This window comes from Lampetra fluviatilis, chromosome 10 (genome assembly GCF_964198595.1).
Source record: "Lampetra fluviatilis chromosome 10, kcLamFluv1.1, whole genome shotgun sequence".
Lineage (NCBI taxonomy): Eukaryota > Metazoa > Chordata > Hyperoartia > Petromyzontiformes > Petromyzontidae > Lampetra > Lampetra fluviatilis.
The window spans coordinates 10,404,604-10,424,580 of NC_136284.1; positions in this window are offsets into that span (position 1 = coordinate 10,404,604).

Consider the following 19,977-nt stretch of genomic DNA (forward strand, 5'->3'; position numbering starts at 1 on the left):
CTACATAGAGGTGGCAGTACAGCAAGTGGGATCGTGACCTTCCCCCGCCCCCCCATATATGTGAGAACCGTGCATTTTATGTGTGTTAGGGGGAAGGGATTGGGTGCAGGGCAGCTCTCGGCGTCTGCTGATTTCCTTATATTTGCAAAACGCACGTGAGTGGAATCGGCCCGAACATCACGGTGCATCGACCCAGCTGAAAAAAAAGCGTTGAGACACACTCGGTGATGCTTCTGGGGACACACGGTACGATTAGCCGCATGACAATGCGATTGGGAGCAGGGTGATCGCAAGGAGAGACCGTCCGTTGTACGCTTTGACCTCAACGCTGTGTGATTGGAGCCGCGTCTAAGGAGAACGATCGGTGTGAATGTTTGACTATTGGGTGGAGATGAGGTGATAGGTGAGTGGCAGGTGAGGGTCAGGTGAGGGTCAGGTGATAGGTGAGGGTCAGGTGATAGGTGATAGGTGAGTGTCCGTGAGGGCCAGCGATCTCCGTGTGCCAGGCGTTGTGACGTCGTGATGAAGAAGGGCTCTCTGCCACGCGGTGCCATCGTTCAACAGTCACGTGGCGCATGCAGCGTGCCATGGCCATTGACCCGACCTGTATTTGAACGGAGGAAGGCTAGCTACTTAATTATATTATTATTACGCTCGTGGGCCAAGGAAAGCCTCAATGAGTCTCACGACTCGTTTACATGAGGGCCCTGCCAAAGTGTTGTGCAGTGGGGTGAGTGGTTACTGCTCGTGTATATTAATTGATAATTATTATAATGCGCGTTCCATTCTAGGATCCAAATGCGCAATGCATGAACATCTGGAAACAAAAACATAATGAGGGCCAACCGACCAAACTCGAGAGGGGAGGCTCAGTTTAAAGAGACTTGAATATACAAACTCGCCTCTTGCCCGTCCAAGAACGGGTGTATTGCAGTAAATCTGAAACTTGCAAGCGAAAAGCAGACCGCGACGTGATATCCATTGCATCAATTCGTGTGCAATTTGTCAGGGCGCGGTGACACAGACTTATTTCATTTTAAGGTTATAATCCCTTGTTCGTCATGAAGTCCTTTTTACTTCGATGTCTCAACAGCGTTACGGAGATCGCGTGACGTGAGGGTTCTGCCTTTGTAGTGAGGGTTGTGAGTTGACGCCGAGGAGGGGGGAGGAGGCGCCTCGCCCCCCCCCCCATGTGGAGTGACGTCACCCGCTAATTATTATTAATGGCGGGGGGGTGTCTATTTGGAGGACGTCACCTGTTCATGATTATTATTGAGGGGGGCTGTTCGACGTGGAGTGACGTCACCTGCTCATGATTATTAATGAGGGGGGCTGGTCGACGTGGAGTGACGTCACGCGCGTTACACACTGACATTCTTGGGTAAATATAGCGGTCAACAATGTCTGCCGACTCCGATTTGCCCGATCGAGTGAATATCCCAACTGAGTAATTCGCAGGGTCCTGTTCCACGTCCATCGCGGATCGCGGGCGATGTGCGCGGCCTGCCGTGCCCCCCCACCCACCCCCCGCGTAAGTTGTCGTGGTGAGGCTGCGGTGTTCGCAAGCCGCGTCGGGGGGCATCTGCAGCAAGCGCTCCGGCGGCAATGTTGATGGTGCATGAGCGACCCGTTGTGAGTTATTGCCCATTAAAAGCGGGTTCACCTCTCTTACAACGTCGTCTTGTTCTGTGGTCCTTATATGTCATTTAAAAAAATATATATATTGCTCTGATTAAAGCACGTTTCTCTTTTTAAGCACAAGGCCAAAGGGCCCCCCAAAAACGCCAAACGGCCAGCAACAATCTGCACCTCATTGCTCAATTGTGACCGGTCAACGAGGGCGATTGTGCCTTGCGCGCAGAGTAATCGATGTGCGCCGACTCTGTCGGCTCACGGTGCACGCTTGGATTCGTGTCAGAGTAGACACGTCTCGCTGTGCGTCGTTGCTTGGGCAGGAGACGCGGGATCAGCGGTGACGATGTATTGCGTGCAACAATGTCGTCATCTTGTAACGCTTACTCTCCGATGGAGACAGAGAGAGAAAGAACGACTCAGAGGCGTGTGGAGGAGCCATGGACAAGCGGGAAGGAAACCAGCAGCAGCCAGGCGGCGAGCCGGCGCCAAATCCTCGCTCCCTCCAAGCTCTGCGGTCCTCTATATATCAAGGTGTTATCGTCCAACGAATGCGCGTGCACAAGATTCCCGCTCACGGCCACCAACACCAGTGACGAATGTCTGAACCAGTCCTGGGCCTCCCCGAGGTCGACTCAACCTTAAATGAGTACCTGGCGAGGCGTGTAAACATCGCACCAGGTACTCGTCGAGACAAAGGCGGCCGGGCGTGGTGCTGGCCACCCACACCCCTGGTGCGCAGTGCCGTCCTTCGTAGGTGGTCGCGAACAGCACTTGCCCCAAAAGTATGTTCGAGGCTGTCAGCGGTGATCTATGTATTGTCGTTGTAATGCTTAACAGCCCTCAACGATAGTGTTACGATTGAATTATTTATCCCGATTCATTTCGCGCGGGGTTATCCATCTCTATAAATAGATCGCCGTGTGTGGCATCGTGTATCGGAACGAATGGGTTGACTGTTCGTCTCTTCCGGTGGTTCTTAACATAGGTGGGACAAAGTCATTGTTATGCAAGTCCAAGTCGAGTCGCAAGTCATCAAATTCATGACTCGAGTCTGACTCGAGTCCAAGTCACATGACTCGAGTCCACATCTCATAGGTGGGACAAAGTCATTGTTATGCAAGTCCAAGTCGAGTCGCAAGTCATCAAATTCATGACTCGAGTCTGACTCGAGTCCAAGTCACATGACTCGAGTCCACACCTCTGGTTCTTAACCTTGACTGCAGCCTTGCACCCCCCCCCCCCCTTCGCTTCTCAATCGGTAACACAATATATAATGTTAATAAATACAAAGTTCGTTGTACGTACGTGCACGTGCTTAATGTGTGTGTTTAGGCAATTTAGCTTCTTAAAAAAAACAATATCTGCCGATGTCTCGCACCCCCAGAAAGGGACATCTCGCACGAGGTTAAGAAGAACCCGCGGCTCTACTCGCTCGGGATGGCGCTACGGGCAGTCTCTCGCCCGGCACGAACCCTTGCCACGATTTTCGTTCACGCGGCTCAGCCGGCGACTTGTGGCGGCCGTTTGCTCCACGTCGACATTCGAATGGGGGAAGCGCGCGGCCAGAGCAGTCGGTCGCCACGCCGTGCCGCGGGAGGGCCTGCGGATGATTGCGAGGCGTTGAGTGCAATCGGCATTGGTTCACGGCACCAAATCGTGATTTCTTGGTGCTGATGTACGGACTATATTGAGCTTTTTTTCGCACCGTACGTAGCCAACCCGTGCTAATCGGAGGTGCGGGGGAAGGACAACGACGGGCGGCCCGTTGGGCCGATGCGTTGCTGGATGAGGGTTAATAACATGACGATGCTCTACCACGGTTTGGTGTCGGCCAGGGGCACTGGTGGAGCGAGAAGCATGGACGCCCGGCCCCTTGGTCCCCCTCCCACCCTTGCCCGCCCCTCCCCAATGCTGATGTTTACACACCACACCAGGCACTCATTTGAAGCTGAGTCGGCCTAGGGGCGGCCCGGTGTTATTGCACGTGGGCGGGAATTGAACTCGGATGGCCTGGTTCGTAGCGCAGTGCGATAACCACATTGCACTACCGCTCCCATTAACACACACACATACACACACATACAACATCACAGACACTCTAACACGGAGACAAAGGTCCTCCCGGCTAGCCTTTAACAGACTGTTGGAGCAAGTGTTGTTAGCGAGCACCTATTAAGGCTGGCACGGTACACGTGTAGTGATGGGTGGTCAGCACCACGCCCGACCTCCTTGTTCTCCACAGTGGCGATGTTTACACACCTTGCCAGGTACTCATTTTAGGCAGAGTCAACCTAGGGGCAGACCCAGAACCGGGTCAAATAATCGTCCGTGGTGTTGGTGGCCGTGAGCGGGAATCGAACTCGGCTCTCCGCTGGGTTCGTTGCGTAGCGCGTTAACGACCTCACCACCGCCTCCCCCCCCCCCCGTACTCAAATCCCGAAGCTCGCTCCACTGTAGCCGAGAGGTCATCAACACGAGAGCCCAGAGGGCCCCGGCGCTGAGCTGAAGACGGGATTCGCACGTCGCCTGTTCCACGCGAAGTATTCATTTCGCAAAGTCGCGCGCGCCGGGGAGCAAGAGGCCTCGAGATTTCGGGCGACGCGCAGCATGGAGTCAATTACCGCGCGTTAATTGAATAGGAAATGATGATGATGATAATGGTTGCAACCGGGCTTTATTTATTATTATAAATTAATGCGTAATGCTTTCCATAATGTAATTGTGACAGCTCCCTCCTCCCCACACCCTCCTTCCCCCCGCCCCTCCCCTACTCGGGCCCCCACGACCCCCCTACTGTGATTAAATCTAAAGGGCGGTGGTGGAGGCTGTTACGGTGGGGTGGAGGAATTGGATGTGGCCGTGGACGGGCTGCAGAGTGAACCAGGGCTCTGTTTCCTTCCTGGAAATGTGAAGTCGCACTGAGACACGCGGTCCCAGTTGGTAGAGGAGGAGGGGCGGGGGGGGGGCAGGGGGGGGGGGTGACCGGCTCTGTGTGGTGGGCGGTGAGTGTGGATGCAAGAATGAACAACACCCGGTGAGTTTGTGGATTTTCCTTGTTGATATTGATCGTCTTCCCCCGCACCCCGCGCGCAATGGCAATGTGACTGCGCTACGAGCGGCGAGCTGGCACGGGGCGACGTGCAGAAATGCGGTGCCGTCGTTTCGGAGCCGCCACACAGAGTTGGCCTTCGGATCGGCCCCCGCGGACGCGAAATTTCGCAGCAGCCGCTTCTGCGCGAGATGCCTTCAAAGTGACCTTCATCCCCCGCCACGAGTACCGTGAAGAAGGGCCCATTCCTAGAAGCGGCATCGATTGTGTATCAATGTTTCTACTAAGGCCATGGTGTTTGTTGACGAGTGCGCTGGGGTTCATGGGGAGGAGGGGGGAGGTAATTGTGATTACCAACGCAGCAGCAGCAGCACCACCGAGCAGCGTACGCGTGTATCCACACTAAGTGGATGTTCCCGCACGCTGGAAATATCGTTTTTTTGTATTCGTCGCTTTGTAGTCAAATCGATATATATATATTTCCGTACCTCCAATTAGAACGTTTGGCTACGTACGGTGCGAAAGAAGTTCAAAATACATATACACCTATGTAGCTCTCTCTTCCTCTTGCTCTCTGTGGTCAATATCGCGTTCGATCTGTCTCCCTCCACGCACCCGAACGCTGCGATCAACTTCCCCTGTACATGAAGCAGCCCCCCTTCGTTGCCACCTCAACGTTCCTCTCTCAAAGCCTCACCTCTCCATCGCCCATTCCCTTCCTCTTCCCTCCCCTCGCCCCTCCACTCTTTCCCGTCCCTCCCCTGTAGCCCTCTCGTGATCCCCGTGTACCCTCTGTTACGGTCACTCATTCATCGGCCCTGGCACGCCCCTTGCCATCGAAATCACCCAATATTTGTTACCGCTTTTGAACGAGGCAAAGCGCCTTGGGCTAAGGCGCTCTATAAATATAACATAAATATTAGATTGCAGAATCTTAATGAACGTGAGCATGGCTCACGATGGTGAGGGTTACGGCTCAGGTGAAGCTGGCTCTTCGTTTACGCTCGTTGGGTGATTGGGCATTGGGCTCGTCGTATCTGTGAAACATGAGCACGTGTTGATTTGAAGCTTTCGTGGCTGCAGGAATCCATAATCTTTGGGGGTTTTTCGGGAAAGTCGCGTAGGTAGAAAAATAAAATAAAACAAAAAATAGCATATCAAGACGTTTCGATCGCAACACAAGCGGTCGTCCTCAGGCGGAAAAAAATATTGACTTTACCGAAAGAACCAAAGACTATGAGCACGTGTGCTCGCCTCAATAGCAGGTTTAAAGTGCAGCTGCGTTATTTAGTTTTTTGGGCAGAGTACGTCTCCTGCATGCGATTCATAATTCCGCTCATCACCCCCCTACCCCCTCCACGGCATCCAAACCCAGTCCCGCTCGGCTCCGGGCTCCCCGCGGTCTTCACCCCGCCCTTCACCGCGCTTACGAATAATATCTTTTAATTGCTTCGAGTTTAAAGCAGCGGTGTTCGGCAGCACTGCGCGCGCACCTTCTGATTGCATAATTGCAACGACACTCGCGCGCAAGACGAGAAGGCAGAGAGCCGAAGAGAGTGTGGATTAAAAAACAAACCCCGAGGCTCCACGCTCTGAACTGATTCCCTCAACCCCCCTTCAAACGAAAGGATTGCGAAGTGAAACACCATAGAGGGGGTGGGTGGTGGTTTAGAGGGTATAAATAGTCGCCCGCTAAGCTATCTCTCACCAAAGCCACTGCGTGGTAATTGTTTATATCTGTGCGATTTCATCAGCAGCATTATCGCCGATATCATCATTATTGTCATAGCCACCAACTTTATCGTTAACCTCATCACTGCCGTAATAGTATCGTCATCATCGCTACCATAAATCAGCAATCGTCACCATCATCATCAAAAATAATTACTACAATTGCTATTGTCAACCTGATCCGAATCGTTATCAGCACGCACCCGACTGTCAACCATCCTCACCATCATCAAAACCAATCATCAACCAACATCGATCAATCATCTCCATCTCGTCGAAATAATATTATTATTGATTATCATTATTATTACTACGCTTGATTACCCAGGAAAAAGCCTCACCGAGGGTCCTTCCCAGAGAGGGAGGGAGGGGATGAGGGGGGACGAGGGGTGATGGGTGGGGGGGGGAATTTGTCAAGTAGGGAGCGGTAGTGGAGCGATTAGCGTGCTGCGCTACGAACTTGGCTCACGGCCAACACCAGTGACGATTATTTGAACCGGTACCTGGGCCTCCCCTAGGTCGACTCAGCCTCAAATGAGTACCCGGTGCAGTGTGTAAACATTGCCACTGGGGGAGACAAAGGCGGCCGGGCGTGGTGCTGGCCACCCACACCCTCGTGTGCCGTGCCGGCCTTCGTAGGTGCTGCTCGCTAACACCACTTGCCCCTACAGTCTGTTGCAGGCGAAACGGGGGATCTTTTTTTGTTGGGTGGGTGGGTGGGGGTGGGTGGGTGGGGGGGATCTGTCAAGTTGGCCAGCTGAGCCTCTGTTCTGTGACGAGGCGTCTATTTATTTGGCATCCACGGAGCAGCAACTGCCCACGGGTAACGTGACCGAAGCGTTTGCTTCTAAATTCCCAGATTCACGTCGCGCGTCGGAGAACACCCGGCTTCAACGATCAAAAAGACAAAGGATCCCCAATGTAGCCTTAACAGACTGTAGGGGCAAGTGCTGTTAGCGATCACCTATGAAGGCCAGCACGGCACACGAGGGTGTGGATGGCCAACACCACGCCCGGCCGCCTTTGTCTCCCCAGTGGCGATGTTTACACGTCGCACCAGGTACTCGTTGAGGTTGAGCCGACCTAGGGGAGGCCCAGGACCTGTTCAGATAATCGTCACTGGTGTTGGCTGTGAGCGATAATCGAACCCGGGTCGCCAGGTTCGAAGCGCAGCGCACTAACCGCTACACTACCGCCGGTGTACACACACAAACGTGCACCGCATGCACAAAAGCTGTCGGCCTCGTGTATTTTACACCAACCACCAGTTCCCGAGGAACTGCATTGTGGTCGTCACGTGTTAAGTGGCCATCAATGAAATTGCGCAAACCGTCACGAACCGACAGGTAGCAGCGAGACAGAGACGAAACTGTGCGGCCGTTCCCGTCCTTATTAGGACTCACCAGTACAGCAGCCGCCAATGCTCGGTGGTTGCCAAGTCCGCCTCTGGAAATCTCACATCTGCAGAGACGCCACTTCTACGCGACGTGGACCCATTAGCCTGCCCCAATGGCAACAATAAATTAACAGATATTTAATTAACCTGAAAAGCTTCCCGTGCCGCAGGGTTGCTGTTGTGTGACGGGCCCATCCGTGCAGATACGCATCACTGGGAAGAGCAGTACCGTGCGGTTTTTTTTAATGAGACCGATGCTCACTATTTTTTTTTGGCCGGATTTAATTCGCCACAAGATCAGTCCACTTTATGGTCAACACTATGTTTCATTGGCCACGGGGACGGAACCATTTTACCCTTCATTTAATTGGCCCCATGGCACGTAAGTGGCCACAATTTGGGCAATTTATGGACCACTTGCCGGGCCACAAGTGACTTATTTGTGGCGGCACTGTGGACCACTTAATAATATTCCATACACGCTTTGCGGTAACTAATTCAGACCCGACAAAATACAGAAAGGAGGGTTCGCGAGTGGATAAAACATTTTTTCGATTTAAAGCTTTCGTGACTGCAGGGGTTCATATTCTTGGTTCTTTCGGTAAAGTCACGTAGAAGGGAAATAATAAAATAATAAAAATAAAACATAATAAAATAATTCTCACGACATTTCGGCCACAACGCAAGCAGCCATCCTTAGGTGAAGGACGGCTGCTTGCGTTGTGGCCGAAACGTCGTGAGAATTATTTTATTATGTTTTATTTTTATTATTTTATTACTTCCCTTCTACGTGACTTTACCGAAAGAACCAAGAAGATGGATAACACAAATTCTGATTTCCACTCCCCCCCCCCCCGGCCGTGATCTATGAATGTGAAGAGAAAGCTCAGCTTAAGGGTGATAGAGAGCGAGACGAAAGTAGAAGGGGGCGAGTGAGCGGTGTGGGGCGAGAGGTTCCCTTGGTGGAGGCGAAGGGAATCAAGTCGAGGGATAAGGATCCGCGAGAACATCATCGCGTGCAAGGTGGGCCACTCGAAAGCCCCACCTCGTGTCGATTAACTGGTCACAACGTAAATAAGCAGACAATGCGTAGCATTAATTTATCTGTCACTCCGATATTTTTTTGTTTAAAATTACGTAACTTTAATCACAATGGGGTGTGTAAACCCCGTATTTTTTCGTGCGCACATCCCATCATCATTTGATTCGTCACGGCGTGCAGCACTTCAAGCTAATTCAAGAACAGTTGCTGTGCGCGTGGTCGTTATCGAGATGTCTGCCATCCCCTGTCCTAACTCTCTCTCTCTCCTCGCTTCTCTCTTGCCCGCCCACAGCCCCCTCCGCCACCGCCGCAAGTCTCAAACCCAACCCGGGGGAATGGATTTGTGGCCTTGCAGTTAATGGGAATTTGCCTGTCGTTAGGAGCCGCGGTAATCTGTTTTGTCGCGTGGGATAAAAACTATAATACCGTTTAGATGGATGTGGCGCGCGAGTGGCCAGGCTTGGCAACGCGATGGTATGGGTGGTGGGTGGGGGGTGGTGGTGGGTGGTGGTGGTGGGTGGTGGTGGTGGTGGGTGGTGGTGGTGGTGGGTGGTGGTGGGTGGTGGTGGGTGGTGGTGAGTGTGTAGACGATGTGGCGGTAGCCGCCTGTCCCGTGTTAACGTAATGGTACGGTGACCAGACCACGGTTCGTTTATCTCTTTTTTATTACATAAAAAAACAACTCCTGCAGCTCAATGTAATTAAATTATTGAAACGCTCGTATATACTGGGTGCTTCAAAAAAATGCAACAATAATACGAGAAATATGCAGCCTCCGGGCTCTGGAGACCACCTGGGGAATATTCCAGACCACGCGTTGACAACGATGGCGAACACGTGGAGACTCTTTGACTTTTTGAAGTAATTAACATGACATTTGTCATCATGTTGAAGTGTATATTATCCGTTCTTTTTCCATTGAAAACGATAGTACCATATAAGAGTAAAAAAATGATTTGAGCACCCTGTATATAAAACTAGGTTCGAAGCTTTCGTGACTGCAGGAATTACTCTTTGGTTCTTTCAGTAAAGTCACGTAGAAAATAACAAAATAATACTAGAATACGACGTTTCGGTTGCAACACAAGCAACCATCATCAGGTAAGAATGAATGATAAAACACAGACACGGGAACAGCATAGGTAGACACACATGCAGAGAGAGAGAGACACACACCAAGAGACACTTTATGTGTCTCTCTCTGCACTTTGTGTGTGTCCGACCGAAACGCCGTATTCTATTATTATTTTATTTTCTACGTGACTTTACCGAACGAACCAAAGAGTGTACCCTGCATATGGCATTGATAGTATGCCAATTTCGTTGTTACTTATTGCAAAGCCGTGGCGTAGTTGAGAGCGATATAAACCGAACGTGATCAGAGTTAGATTCCCGGCCACTCAGTGTCGAGTGACGTCGGAACAGTTCCTGGACGCCAACGCACCCCATCCCTCTCTCCACCCCTCACCAATCTGCTCTGACTACCGGGGTGGAGAATGGCCACTGTAATCCCCATCAATGACTCGGAGTGGGGAGTCTTCATACAGTGACGAAGGCTGTGCATTGGTTATTCATAGCAGTGGGATTAATTTAATGTTCACTTTCATGATTGATTTTATTCATTACTTTGACCAAATTTTGTTCAAACTTGTGCAATGTCGTTCTCTTGTCATACCACGGATACATTTGCATTTAGAGCTTCACAGCCAGAGAACCGCCCGTGATGATGACTTCGCAGAGATACGACTGAGGTGTCTTTATGCACACGTGGAGGGCACATCTTTCGTATTCTCTGCCATGAGTTGGAATTTAGCCAAAACGTGTTTAAAATTGTTTTAAGGTATCCAGTCAATAGTGACCGTACTAAGATGATACATTCGCGAGAGAACACGGCTGCTTGATGAAACCTATAGATTGGATCCCAGGATTTAATTGTCTGACCCTCTGAGCCACCAGGCCACCTTTTATCAATCTTTTAACTCCTAAAGCCACCAAAGCCACAGCTCGCTTCTACGCCACTCTTAGCGAACGCTAATCTTCACCGACTTCCAACCCCGACTCGCATCTCGCCCGTCCGTCACCTCCACGAAGAGCTCACCTGGCCGTCACGAACTCGCCCTTCAACCCACGCTCACTCACCGCCTCCCCAGGTGTAACCTCGCCACTTTTCTCCACACATTCCTCACCCCTTAGCATCATCCGAACCTCCCCGCACACACACACACACACCGCCCACACCTCCTTGGCCATCTGAGTCTATATTGATTGGTCCGTCATTGTGCCGCAACTGCACAAAAACGTGACCTGGATGCAGATGCAGAACTATGTGGGCTGAGTTAGTGTGTGTGTGATGTGTGATGTGTGCATTAGCTTAATATCACTATTCACCAACAGTCTCTATATGGGAGATCTTTGCCCTATGTGTGTGTGAGTCTGCGTATGTGAATGTGTGTCTGTGTCACGGCCAACACCAGTACCGATTATCTCAACCGGTACTGGTCCTCCCCTAGGTCTACTCGGTCTCAAATGAGTACCTGGTGCTGTGTGTAAAAATCCCCACTGGGGAGACAAAGGCAGTCGGGCGTGGTGCTGGCCACCCACCCCCTCCTGTACCGTTCCGGCCTTCATTTGGTGCTCCCGAACAGCACTCGCCTCAAAAGTCTGCTAAGGCTATACGGGGGGTCTTTATCTATGTACTCAGCGTAGTGCTGGCCATATCTGAACCTGGTGCACCACGAACCCTATCGGCCTTAATGTGTTTTAAATAACAGCGCTTCCCCTCAAGGTTTGCGTGGGCTACACGGGGGATATTTGTTCTTGTACTATGCATGTACTCTCAAAGTGCACCTAGCCTGGCACAAGCGTTATGGTGACACAAACACATATGCAGGTGATATGTGTTTGTGTCTGCTTATTAGGTGGGGAGCGGTGGCGCAGTGGTTAGCGCGCTGCGCTACGATCCCAGCGACAAGAGTTCGATTCCCGCTCGCGGCCAACACCAGTGACGATTACCTGAACCGGTCCTGGGCTTCCCCTAGGTCGACTCAGCCTCAAATTAGTACCTGGTGCGGTGCGAAGCGTGGCCCTTAATAGGTGCTCGCTAACAGCGTTTCTCTCAAAGGTCTGCATCGTCTACATCGGTATCCTTGAGCTCGTGTCTCCATGGACGCGGTGGCGAGATGTTAACTACCTCGCCTGATGTACATGATGTCGTGTGCTCGATCCCGACCCTGACGCCTGCTGCTGTATATTTGGAGTTTGCGGTGTCTTTCTCCCCGTGGTCGCGTGGATTTTTTTCCGGGATCCTCCGGTTTTTCTCGCCACAATCAGAATAATCATCACGCGTTCAGAGAATTTGTCCGCTATACATCTCCACGTGATGATAATCTCCCGCTTCGATCGCGCTGTCATCTGTGGCCAGGTCGCTTCCGAAAAAGAACGACGTAGTTCAGTGGGCCTGACCTGGTAAAATAAATAAAAATAAACTGTTTAATTTGAATTACCAGCGCGCACTCGCCGCGCGTATCAGGAATGGCTGAGGTCACTGGACCGTCAAACTTCTCTTATTATTTGGGTCGTTTGAAGGCGCCCAAACCCATCACCGCCGCCTGCCGCTACTGCTGCTGCAGACGCGTTGATGAGAATTGACAGCCGGGAAGAAATAATAACAACTCGACTCGAGCGCGCGCGTGAATGATTTATCATGCGGCATGCGGCGCGGATGGCAACACACTCAGAGAGGAGCGAACGGAGAGGATGATGATGATGACGGTGATGATGCGAATGTTTTGGCGTCTGAATTAGTAGTCCCCCCGTGTGAGAGTGAGCGAGGATTGTGGGTTTACCCGTCGTGGCTTGAGCCATCGTTATGAATCTCCCTCAGCATCGTGACGTTTGACTGTCACGGATGACGTAGGTTTGGCTCATTTTTAATCGATACCATTGAACTGTTCCCTGGGTCCGCCGGTCAGAAAAAGCCAAAACTAAACTCGGTACGAAGAGAGCGACTCGTGGGCTCACTCGCAGACTGGCGCGCGGGGTCACTGCACGTGTGTTTGTATACGCTCATGCGTGTTCGTGCAGACGTGTGGCGTAGCCTCCGCTAGGTCGGCTCAACCTTAAACGAGTGCTTTTGTGCGGCGAGTAAACATCAGCGCTGGGGAGACAAAGGCGTCCGGGAGTTGTGTTGGCCACCCACCCCCTCGTGCGCTGTGTCGGCCTTCATAGGTGCTCGCGAACAGTACGTGCCCCAACAGCCCGTTGAGGCTATACGGGGGATATGCGTCTTTGCGTTTGTGTAGTTGGAGAGGAAGGGGGGTTACGGTGTCCTTGCCGGCCCGCACGCACTGACCCTAAGCATCCTCGCCAAGCTGCGGGGTTCACGCAGACCGAGGGGGGCGGGCAGGGCTCGCTGTCGACGGGAGGCAGCGAGCGCGCGTGAAGTGCCAGGGGCCGGGGGGGGGGGGGCTGGGACGAGGTCGGGGAATCGATTGGAGGGCGCGGAGAGCGAGCAGCGAGCAACCCAAGGGGGTCTCTCATGGAGTCGGTGTTGTGTATATGCGTGCGCGTGTGTGTGTCTACATCTGGGTATGGGTGTGTGTGTGTATGGCCGTGGATGTCTTGGGGAACAGTAGTGTAGCGGTTAGCGCGCTGCGCTATGAACCTCGCGACCCGGATTCGATTCCCGCTCACGGCCAACACCAGTGACGAATATCTGAACCGGTCTTGGGCCTCCCCTAGGTCGACTCAGCCTGAAATGAGTACCTGGTGTGGTGTGTAAACATCGCCACTGGGGAGACAAAGGCGGTCGGGCGTGTGGCTGGCCACCCACACCCTCGTGTACCGTTCCGGCCTTCATAGGTGCTCGCTAACAGCACTTGCCCCAACAGTCTGTTAAGGCTATACGGGGGATCTTTGTATGTCTTGGGGAGCGGTAATGTCTCAGCCTCAAACGAGTACCCGGTGTGGTGTGTAAAATATCAGCACTGGGGAGACAAAAGCGGCCGGGCGTGGTGCTGGCCACCCACCCCCTCGTGTGCTGTGTCGGCCTTCATAGGTGCTCGCTAACAGCACTTGCCCCTACAGTCTGTAAGGTGAAACAGGCGGGGGAGGTTTGGGGGGTGGTGGTCTTTGTCTTTGTGCATTCTCCCCCCTTAAGCAGCGCAGCATGAAGATAACGTCCGTTGCTTCCTCGTGTCCGTTGTTTATGGACAGGTGAGATGGGACTCTGATGATACATTCCCCAGCCGTGACGGCGAGGATGCGAGCGCTTGACGGGTGATTTGCTGGAGTCCCGTTTCTCTCTCTCTTCCTCTCTCTCCTCCTCCTCCTCTCTCTCTCTCGAGACTCCACGAGTGCGTCTCCGCACGGCAGCCGACGTCACCACCCGTGTCCTTCCCTGAACTCGTTTCCACGTTCGTCAGGTGTTCCTCGAGCTGTTGCTCAAGAGAGAACACGCGTGCCCCTGTTTCACAAATACACGGGCACGCTCGTTGAAACCGTCACCCTGTACGAGCTGTCACGATGGTGTCGTTAAACCCGCCACCACCCGACACAGCCAACTAGTAGGGGTTGTCACGTAAACAGAACGTGCCAATTCGTCACTAGCAGAGCACCACGCCCGACCGCCTTTGTCTCCCTAGTGGCGATGTTTACACACGACGCCAGGTACTCATTTTAGGCTGAGTCGACCTAGGGAGTCCCATGGCCGGTTCTGATAATCGTCACTGTGGTGTTTGCCGTGAGCGGGAATCGAACTCAGGTCACCGGGTTCGCAGCCGCAGCGCCCTACCCGTAACACCACCAAAAGACAAAGATCCCCGTTATAGCCTGAACAGAATGTTGGGGCAAGTGCTGTTAGTGAGCACCTACGAAGGGCGGCACTGTGGCGCACGAAGGAGTGGGTGGCCAGCACCACGCCCGGTCGCCTTTGTCTCCCTCGTGGCGATGTTTACACATAGAACGAGGCACTCATTTGAGGCTGAGTCTACCTAGGAGGTGGGTGGGCAGGACCGGTTCAGATAATTATCGTCACTCGTGTGACGAACTGGGGTCGCTGGGTTCGTAGCTCAGCGTAGCGCTAACCGCGACACTGCCGTGCGCGCACACGCGAGGGTTGCATGGGGCCATGCTGCTGCTGGTGGTGCTGATGATGATGGTGCTGATGATGATGATGATGGTGGTGATGATAATGATGATGGTGGTGGTGCTGATGATGATGGTGGTGGTGCTGATGATGATGGTGGTGGTGCTGATAATGATGGTGGTGCGGATGATGATGATGGTGCTGATGATGGTGGTGGAGGTGGTGGTGCTGCTGATGATGGTGGTGGTGCTGATAATGATGGTGGTGGTGATGATGATGGTCGTGGTGCTGATGATGGTGGTGGTGGTGCTGATGATGATGGTGGTGGTGCTGATGATGATGGTGATGATGATGATGGTGGTGCTGATGATGATGGTGGTGCTGCTGATGATGATGGTGGTGGTGGTGGTGCTGCTGATGATGATAGTGGTGGTGCTGCTGCTATTAATCGCGTTCCCCACGCGCGTTCCAAGTGCCGCGTGGACACAGCTCACAGGGCTAATTACTGCTGCTCCGTCGGCCGTGGCTAGCTCAGCCCCCCCTCCGCCCCCGTGTGGGAGTAATGGATAAGGGTAAATATGAGCAGACCTCCATCCTTTCCGTGTCTCCACGGCGTAAAATAAATAAGTGAACGAATGTGTTTTGTCCATCAGCAACAGCCCATTGGCTTTTTGCCGACAAATGGAAGTTAATATCAGGCTGTGAATTGCATTCTGGACCCGTTTCGAATACTCTATAGGATTCGTGTTTATTTTTGCGCAGCCACAGGATGGAGTTTCGGATTAAATTTGCTTTTTTTTTTTGCCCATAACGCCCCACGGCTCCAGCAGTGAAGCGAGCGACTTAACGCGCGGAGCCGCGACGGTTCGATTCCTGTTACGGCCGATGTAATGTTTTCATAAATATATGCCGTCGAGTTCTCGTTAGGCTTATACCAAAGTCGCGCAGTCGCCTGCGAAATTAGACGCTGTATACGCGGTCAACCGAGAATAGTAATAACTAAGAGCCCGCAAGACCCTGGAGACGTGACCGTCCTTCCCTCCCTCGTTTCCCTCCAGCCAGCCACGATAGTATGATAATACCGCACGATCGTGTTTAATTTGTATTTCGTTGTACAGTATTTATATGCTCCCACTTTGACCTTTGCCAACCCGTGGTGACGCAAAGTACAATAATTAATGGCCGTGAGCGGGAATCGAACTCGGATCGCCGGGTTCGTAGCGCAGCGCGCTAATCGCTTCCAATTCTGGAAGGATTCACATTTCTGAACGTGGCTTAGCGAGATCGATGCAGCACTCCTCACGCAGTACCGTATCACAAACATGCGTGCAATGGATGAGGCGTGGGGGGGGGTGATTGAGCAGTGGATGTGACCAATATTTTGGTCCAATTTGGCCAATTTCAAACGGATATTTCTGCAGCCCAGGCCAATCCTGGAAGGAGTCCCATCTCTGAGCGTGGCTTTGGGTGATTGGTGATTACGAATGCATAAGCAATGGTGAATGTTAAGGGCGCGCGTGGCGCCTCGACCACGCGACCAGAGATGAACGGGAGAGCGAATGAACTTGGCTCTGGGAGGGAATTAAGGGGCGGCAATTAACGGAGCCATAATGGGCCCGCTTTGCTATTGATTGTGTTGGCGCAATTAATTAAAAGCCACTGCCCGATAATGATTCTCACTGCCCAATATCCGGAGAAATGTGTGTGTGTGTGTGTGCGTGCGCACGCGTGTGTGTGTATGTGTATGTAGTTATTATGGGAATAAATCAGAAGCCTTCAAGTCGCCTTTCTAAAGATTAAGTTATAGCGGTGAGGCATGCAGCTTGTGCGTGTGTGTGAATGTGTGTGTGTACGCGCTGCGCTACGAACCCGGCCACCCGAGTTTGTTTCCCGCTCACCAGTGACGATTATCTAAACCGGTCCTGGGCCTCCCCTAGGTCGACTCGGCCTCAAATCAGTACATTGTGCGGTGTGTGTGTAAACATCACCGCTAGACAAAGGCGGCCGGGCGTGGTGTGAGCCATCCACCCGCTAGTGTGCCGTGCCGGCCTTTATAGGTGCTCGTTAACAGCACTTGCCCCAAACAGCCTTCGTCTTTGTTTGTGTGTATACAGGACTGTGAATACAAATATCAATACACGTGAGAGCCGTCGTATCGTGGCGAGCGCACTGCGCTACGAACCCTGCGACCCGAGTTGGATATTTTAACAGGCCCTGGGCCTAGGTCGACTCAGCCTCAAATGAGTACCTGGTGCGACGTGTCAACATCGCCACCACGTGTCCAGGAGAGCGTGGTGCTGGCCACCCACCCCGTCACGTGGCGGCTTTCATAGATAGCAGCCCGTGCCCTAACACTCTGTTAAGGTTACACGGGGGGGGGGGGGGTCTTTGTCTATATTTATGGCTAAATATTGTTTGTTGTGCGTAGATAAATAGACGACCTGTATAACCACGAGAGAACCTGGTCGAACCATAGGTCACCCGTTCGAGGGAGACCTGTGGTGTACGTGTGTAGTGCGTTTGTGATTGTGTGTGTGTGTGTTTGTGCATAAGGGAGCGTTTTGTCCAGTCGAAGCCATTGACCTGAATTCGAGTTGCAGCCAGTGGCGAGTGATTCTCAGCACCGGTTTTGGGCCACCCCCTAGGTTAACTCGGCCTTAAAACGGGCAACTAGTGCTTGCGTGGAATCTTCCGCACTGGGCAGAGAAAGACGGCCTGGGCCGTTGTGCTGGCCTCAACAGATGCTCGCTGACAGATGCTGCCCCAACATCCTGCAAGTGTCACGTCATCGTCATCGTGTGATGACGATGACGTGACGGTGTGTACACACATGTGTGTACTCGTCAAGGCCGTAGCCATGGAGTCAACATTGGGGGGGGACCAAATCTTCCAGGGGGTGTGGGGGTCCCCCCCCCCCCCCCAGAAAAAAAATCTAAATTTGAAAACCAATTTCCTGCCTAAAATATTAAAAAAATTCTCTAACACATAGGATGGACTTTTTTTTTACAATAATGTCTAATAGTGTATTTTATTACATTGCTCTGTTTAATCTTTTTTACCTTTTCTTGTTTCATTGTGTGTAATGGCAGAGATTAGGGATTAATAAAGTACAACCATGACCACAATCATATAAATAGAAATCTATTTTATAGCAATATATTGGGGGGACATTTTGAGCATATTTGAATATTGGGGGGGGGGGGATGTGTCCCCCCCAATATATATTGTAGTTACGGCCTTGGTACTCGTATATTAGGTGTGTCCGTGTGTGTCCGTGTGTGCCCGTGTGGGTTCGGGTGGTGTCGCGGTTCGCGCGCCGCGCTTCGAACCCGAGTTTGATTCCCGCTCACGGCCAACACGAGTTAATGCTCATCTGAAGCTGGTCCTGCCCACCCCCGCCCCCCTAGGTCGACTCAGCCTCAAATGAGTACCATGAGGGGTGCTCGCTAACCACAGTCTGTTAAATTGCTCACTAACAACAGTCTGTTGGAGTGTTCACTAACAACAGCCTGTTGGAGTGTTCACTAACAACAGTCTGTTGGAGTGTTCACTAACAACAGCCTGTTGGAGTGTTCACTAACAACAGTCTGTTGGAGTGTTCACTAACAACAGCCTGTTGGAGTGCTCACTAACAGCAGTCTGTTGGAGTGCTCACTAACAGCAGTCTGTTGGAGTGTTCACTAACAACAGTCTGTTGGAGTGTTCACTAACAACAGCCTGTTGGAGTGCTCACTAACAGCAGTCTGTTGGAGTGTTCACTAACAACAGTCTGTTGGAGTGTTCACTAACAACAGTCTGTTGGAGTGCTCACTAACAGCAGTCTGTTGGAGTGTTCACTAACAACAGTCTGTTGGAGTGTTCACTAACAACAGCCTGTTGGAGTGCTCACTAACAGCAGTCTGTTGGAGTGCTCACTAACAACAGCCTGTTGGAGTGTTCACTAACAACAGTCTGTTGGAGTGCTCACTAACAACAGCCTGTTGGAGTGCTCACTAACAGCAGTCTGTTGGAGTGCTCACTAACAGCAGTCTGTTGGAGTGTTCACTAACAACAGCCTGTTGGAGTGCTCACTAACAACAGTCTGTTGGAGTGTTCACTAACAACAGCCTGTTGGAGTGTTCACTAACAACAGCCTGTTGGAGTGCTCACTAACAACAGTCTGTTGGAGTGTTCACTAACAACAGCCTGTTGGAGTGCTCACTAACAGCAGTCTGTTGGAGTGCTCACTAACAACAGCCTGTTGGAGTGTTCACTAACAACAGTCTGTTGGAGTGTTCACTAACAACAGTCTGTTAAATTGCTCACTAACAACAGTCTGTTGGAGTGTTCACTAACAACAGCCTGTTGGAGTGCTCACTAACAACAGCCTGTTGGAGTGTTCACTAACAACAGCCTGTTGGAGTGTTCACTAACAACAGCCTGTTGGAGTGCTCACTAACAACAGCCTGTTGGAGTGCTCACTAACAACAGCCTGTTGGAGTGTTCACTGACAACAGTCTGTTGGAGTGCTCGCTAACAACAGCCTGTTGGAGTGCTCGCTAACAACAGCCTGTTGGAGTGTTCACTAACAACAGCCTGTTGGAGTGTTCACTGACAACAGCCTGTTGGAGTGTTCGCTAACAACAGCCTGTTGGAGTGTTCACTAACAACAGCCTGTTGGAGTGTTCACTGACAACAGCCTGTTGGAGTGCTCACTAACAACAGCCTGTTGGAGTGTTCACTAACAGCAGCCTGTTGGAGTGTTCACTAACAGCAGCCTGTTGGAGTGTTCACTAACAGCAGTCTGTTGGAGTGCTCACTAACAACAGCCTGTTGGAGTGTTCACTAACAACAGCCTGTTGGAGTGTTCACTAACAGCAGCCTGTTGGAGTGTTCACTAACAACAGCCTGTTGGAGTGCTCACTAACAACAGCCTGTTGGAGTGCTCGCTAACAACAGTCTGTTGGAGTGCTCACTAACAACAGCCTGTTGGAGTGTTCACTAACAGCAGTCTGTTGGAGTGCTCACTAACAACAGCCTGTTGGAGTGCTCACTAACAA